General features: G+C 31.0%; 1 long non-coding RNA gene across 1 annotated transcript; it reads left to right on the plus strand.

Moving 5' to 3' along the window:
* Window positions 1–799: 799 nt before the first annotated feature.
* Window positions 800–3,131, plus strand: LOC141706418 (uncharacterized). Its single transcript, XR_012568813.1, has 3 exons — window positions 800–1,020; window positions 2,364–2,438; window positions 2,763–3,131. It is a non-coding gene; the product is annotated as an uncharacterized LOC141706418 (long non-coding RNA).
* Window positions 3,132–6,790: the final 3,659 nt, after the last annotated feature.

Genomic DNA, 6,790 nt, shown 5'->3' on the forward strand with positions numbered 1-6,790 from the left:
ATAAACTTATCTTGCATGACTTTATAAGGAAAATTCGGTAAAATGACTAATATTTACTTGAGACTCGTTTACGATTGTCTGAAAATTAATCAAACAACGGGTTTTACGACGTAATTCATCATTTGATTACATACGACAGTTTATTCTGACTTAACCGTTATCGAACGGAAACTCAAACAACGTCTTATAAATCATTTGTTCTCAACTATTGTAAAAATATAACAAGTACAACAGTTTTGTATTATTTTTTTGAAGCCATTGTCTATCACAAATTAGTATTTAACACAGTTTAAGACCTATTATTTCAGAACTAATGATCTTCAAATGTTTATATAAATATTTATATTTAAGTATTTGAAAATTAAATAAAACATTACATGAAAAGAATAATTTTTAGGATAAATAGCACTCAAGTTGCAAGAGATGCTACACTACACCACCATAATTGTTAGCGTAGACTAATAATAAACATTTTTTTAATTTTTAAATAAAATAAAAATTATTTATTTATTTAATTTTAAAAATAATTAATTCTAATAAAATTATTGAATGGAGTACTAAAAAGAGTAAGATACCACCAAATAAATAAATTATTTACATTTATAAGTGCTCAAATATTTAAATAAATTTAAAATAAATAAGTTTTAAAATTAAAGAAATATCAAAAAAAGAAATTAATTTTTATAAATTTTATAAGAATAATGAAGCAGAAATTCTATTTCCCAAATTAATTTATTGGTTCTAGCTTGTTTCCCCTTAACATTTCATTTCACTCTTAACATTTCATTTCGCCCTTTTTTGTTTTGACTCCCGCTTCCTTAAAATTCATTCATCCTTCCCCCTTTTATCTCCTTATACACAGAACACAGAGGAACCCGCCTCTCTCTTCTACTAGATCTCAATCCACCAGATGCATCTGGGTTAATTTATTCTTTTAGGACTTCTACTGCATCTGGTTTGAGAAATACGGTCCTCAATCACCTGCTGATGTCGCCATTCCTCACGATATTGTCGATACTAGTAATCCCCTTCTTGATCCCATAATTATATTTTACATGAATATGTACTTATATATTTGTGTGTATTTAACATCATGTCTATTTCTTTTAGTGTATTGTTATGTATTTTTGTGACATTTCGTCAAACACTTGATAGGCTACTAGTAAATTTAGGGTAAATGTTTGTTTAATTTGATAATTTTATTGTATGTATAGTTTGTGACATTATGGACCGCTTGGTATGGGGAAGACCTCAACCAGTCTTGTTGTGGCTCAGAAGTTTTTTGGTGTGTAGATGCATAATATTGTGTTAGAGTTAAATGCTTTTGATGATCGAGGGATTGATGTTGTAAGGCAGCAGATTCATGACTTTGCTAGCACTCAGACCTTTTCATTTAGGTGATGTAATCCCATTCTTTTAGCACGTAGGTTAACACTAATTTAGATATTTTGAAAGTTGAGATAAAATAAAGTGCATTTTGGATATTTATAAATGAATTAATATTACTTCAATTTTGTAGCAAGTTGCAAGTACACTCCCTGAGTTAAAGAAATTTCCATTACTAGGTGCCATTGTGAAGCCCTTGACTGATTCCCTAGATAATATTTTCCATTAAAAATTCTCAACTTGTTGTGTTTCCAGAAGTTTTTGTTGTGGTTAATCTATTTTGTTTGCATTTTCAGCTACTTATACTCAAATTTAGTTAGTTTTCTCTGTGAGACATAAACTAGATTCAATTGGATTTTGTTTCAGTGTTTTTAGTTTTAGTTTATTTATCAGTTTGATATGGACAAACGTGCTTGATATACTCTTTGCTTATTGTTTGATAAAACACTTGTCAATTCTTATTGAAGTATGTGTAAAGGTAGTGCTGTATATAATTTGTAATGAAGGTGATCTGATTTGGCATATTTATTATTTCAGTTTTATAATTAAATGAAAATCTAATTTGTTCGGCATGATAAAGGCTAAACACTTTTCATCTATTATCTATAATCAATTTGATTATCTGTAATAGAGGTGAATGGTGATCCGATTACATGCATTTATAAATTTTAGTTGTACTATTTTATAAATATTTGATATGCTATGCTCGATCAACTTTTGGAATTACAACATGTAATGTTTTATCTCCTGTTAGTCAATAAAAGTTAAAGTGTCCATGTGTCATTCTGGCCAAGTTTGTTATGAGTTTGTTAGACTTTAGCAGGTGTATTAATGTAGTCATAGTTGTGCTTATAACTAACTTACATTTTCATTTCTGCACTTTCTGTAAACACTTCTCTCTATAGTATAAATATAGTCATCTTCTTCATTGCTCTTTTTTTCTTTTTTTCACTGCAACTAATGACAATTAATCACAGGTTTGACAGGTAACTGGGCAGAAAAGGGAAAAGGGGACTTTAGAAAGTATCATGCTTCATCCATTTATGTACGAGGTAAAAAGCATTATCCTGTGTTATTTAAGGATTTAGATATGAACAATGTTTTGAACTAGACTAGAAAGTGTTGGAAGTTGGCATATTAAGTCTTACTAATTTTCTATATTCTCTTCCGAAATTTGTTTTTTGGAGTCACTCTTTTTATTATTTTAATATTAGATTTACTTCTTTGCAAACAGTTTGAACTGGACGTTTTAAGGATTGGCAGTAAACTAAATTATTAGGCTATATTCTTTTGATGAATTGATTATTAAACTACAGAGCTTCATGCGAGGCTGTCTATGTTATTCTTGGTTAAACACCGATATTTACTTATTATAGATGCCTATCAAGAAGATGTACATGGTGCTTGAAATGGTAGCTCAGAGAGAAGAAGGCGGTGGAGCAGAAGCCGTCTAATCATGGAAACAAAAGATCATCATTTCACATTTCCACAAATGTCTCAAGAATGCTGTCAAATATTAGAAATAGTTTTAAGCACTTTCATGGCTGCTTAAGAAAATTGTTTTTAGTAAACCCTGCGCATGAAATTGTCAAACCGTTGTGTATAAAATTTGATATTGCATTTTTTAGTTTTCTAAATTGTTGTCCAATATAATTAATACATGTTTTCTTAGTAGCAAAAACTTGTTACAATATCTTTTTGACAATTCTCTGTCTGTGTCAAAAACTTGTAATAATATGTTCCAGCCAACAGTTTAATAAATCTAAAATTTTGTTGTAGGAGCATTCACACAATTCTTCTAGACAAAAGAACCATTGTGTTCATTCAGTTCAGACAATGGATTGGATTTTAGAGACTGTTGACTATACTAATCGAAGACAACACATTATTTTACTAAAACCGTTGCGCTAAGAGAGATTAATCATTAATAATCACCTAATAAACACTTGACTAAGTACAAGCCTTACAATAGTCCATTAAACTAAACCATTATTTCATCCAACCTTCGAACAACAGTTTTATATGCACTTGCTTTTGTCTTGGATGAAGACACACAACAGATGAGTATCGTTGTCTGATACGCGTATTACAAGGCGCCTCAATATACAACGGTATTGAGGGGTATCAGACAACGGTTAATAACCGTTGTGTCAGCCTGTTTTCCTTGTAGTGATTAATTCATTTCACAATACCATGTAGTTAATTTTCTATCACAAATTTATTCTAACTATTAAGTAGTGAGTATTAATTATTTATGTATAACTCATTTATTAAATTTGTATATAAAACACTTAAATATCAAATATGAAGTGATGATATGTGGCATTATTTTTGTAAATTTTAGGAAAGTTTATTGAAATTTAAATAGGTAATTTGATTAATTAAATTGCTTCCGATTAATAAATTCGACTAATCGTCGATTATCCGATTAGTCAATGAAAGATACCTCCATCGATAATGCCAATTTCCGAATTTAAAAATGGTGCATGTAACTAACTAAGAAACTGAAACTTTTTTGAAAAGCCAATAGCTTGATAATAAACCCAGAAGGTCAAAAAAGGCCCATACTTAGAAACTAAAACTTGAAACTAAGAACATTTTCAATGAGGTGTCAATTATACATAAAATCATACATAATGTCAACAAGGGCAAGCTAATCTTAAGATGAAGCTATTAATGTGCATGTTATCATGGTTCTTATTGAGTTTAATGAGCTCTTGTTTAACTAGCTAAGCTTTCCGCCAAGAATACCCATGGTATCACCATACCAATGACTACTCCAAGCTTGACTACTAGGCTCTTTCAACCCTGCAATGTTAATAACATGATTGTAGAATTTAAATTGTTTATTGAGTTCTCAACCTCCATCGGAACAATAACAATTATAGGACAATCATCCATCAAGCCTCTAGATTTAACTCGAGTTATACCTTCAGGCCATGTTTGTTTCGTAGGATTATAATCCCCAGATAATAATCCGAGGATAACTAATCCCATCAAATTTAGTCTTATTGATTAAATAGTCTTATCCTATATTTGTTTGGAAGGATTAAGTCTAGATTGGACTATAATCCTTTAAAAAATTATCTTATATTTTGAGGGATAATTATTGAGATTAGAATATAGTTCTTTAAATTTTCCGATCCTATGTTTGTTTAACATGGTATTAAAATGAGGGATTGTAATAATTCAAAAAAAGATTTGTAAGAGGGGATAAAACAATACCTCCTCCCACCAAATATAGATGGGATTATAGTCGTATGCTTTACTCCAATAAAACAAACAAGGGATATGATAAATTAAAGGATTATAATTCTTTGATAACCCTTCACTAATTTTTTATAAAACAAACATGAAACAAACATTGCCTTAGTGAAATATAAAAACTAGCCACAATTTTCCAGTATCCTATCTAGTCTATTTTGAATTATGTCATGAGGTCTTTTAGTATTCCAAGTGAACAAAAAATTAATGGTTTTAATGTGCCCTATCCCAGCATTGGTAAAACAATCTCTGAAATTTTGCAAAATTAAGAGTCCAGTGTTCTTTGCCTCCTCTAACCTCATTTAGGTCAACTATACAATTGAATTCCTCCAGATAAACACCAAGGTTCAAAGATTCCCTTACTTAATCTAAAAATGTTCTCTCAAAGATAATTTCATTCATGAGATTTATTGTAAGCATACACAACAGTATCATAAAAGTACATGTCTTTCAACAAAAATAATGTAACAAGTAACATGTTGTGCTGATTTATAATGCATATTAACATGCCTAACATATGGATTACAACCGATCCAAATTCTTCCATTATAATGATATTCATTATTAGAAATTGATGACCATTTTCTACCTATTTATTGAGAAATGTGAGTATGTTTAGCTACTTTAACTTTAGTCTCTATGTAATGCACAAAAGACAACATTTTACTGGAAATAGAATTCATGACCTCTTTATGGTGGTGTCTCTTGTTCATCACCCTGACATTTCCATGTTGTTAAATTCATTGAGACTTACTGTGGGCCTTGACAGTTTTTGTTCTTGTGTGAAATTGATATATGACTTTCTTCATGGGCATCAACTACTATTAACTCAAAATCCACTACTAGTTCTGCACACTTCTCCTTCTTTCTCTTTTATTTGATGTTGACTTCCTTGTTAGTGTTGGGTTTGTGGAGTCTACTAATTAATCCCATGAAAATAGACTATTCGGATTCAAATTAGTTTATAGATTAGTCTACTTTTCAGATTTGTAATATAATTTGATTTAGGCTTAGTTTCTTCTCTTATAATTACTCATGTAATTGTAAAATCATAACACAATAAATTGTGAGAGATTAATACAAAATTAGCGTGGCTTGTGGAGTAGGAATTTCCGAACCACGTATATATTTGTCTTGTGTAATTATCATTTATTATCTTGTTCTTGTTTATTATCTTTGGATTTTTCTTTTGTTGTTGTATACTCAACAACTGGTATCAAGAGCCCAGGTTTTCAGGAGAGTGAGAGCGATGCCAGGAGATGTGAAGGTAAAGGTACATAACACAATAAATTGTGAGAGATCAATACAAAATTAGCGTGGCTTATGGAGTAGGAATTTCCGAACCATATATATATTTGTCTTGTGTAATTGTCATTTATTATCTTGTTCTTGTTTATTATCTTTATATTTTGCTTTCGTTGTTGTATACTCAACAACTGGTATCAAGAGCCCAGGTTTTCAGGAGAGTGAGAGCGATGGCAGGAGACGTGAAGGTAAAGATTGATAAATTTAATGGCAAAGATGATGCAAATTGAAGATTGTTTGTATCAGAAAAAATTACACGAACCACTGGAAAGGAAAAAATAAGATTCAATGGATGAGAAAGCATGGAATCTATTGGATAGGCAGGCTATGGGTGTTGTCAGGTTGACTTTGGTGAAGAATATTGCTTATAATATTGTCAAGTAAAGGATAACTTGTGGTTTGATCAAGGGTTTTCCAAACATGTATGGGAAGTCGTACGCTTCAAATAAGGTGTATTTAATTCGCTCGTTAGTTTCCAGGAGATTGAATGAAGGCGATTGTGTTATTGATAGCATCAGTGGATATTTAATTCGATGACGACTTGTAGGCCTTATTGTGGGCATCCTCATTACCAGACAATTGGTCAGGTTTTGTCACTGCTATAAATAATTCATCCGGGAGCGGTAAGATAACTTTTGATGGAGTTTGAGATTCGATTCTTGGAGAAGATATACATAGGAGAAATTCAGGAGAGTTGTCAGGTTCCTTTTTGAGCGCTGGGAGTAGAGGCGAAAAGTTCAGAAAAGGGAAGAATAAAGGGCGTAGCAGAGCAAAGTCAAAGAAGAGAGGACAATCCAAAAATCACAAGGATATTGTTTGTTGGAATTGTCAGAAG

This window comes from Apium graveolens, chromosome 2 (assembly GCF_009905375.1).
Source record: "Apium graveolens cultivar Ventura chromosome 2, ASM990537v1, whole genome shotgun sequence".
NCBI classification, from domain to species: Eukaryota; Viridiplantae; Streptophyta; class Magnoliopsida; order Apiales; family Apiaceae; genus Apium; species Apium graveolens.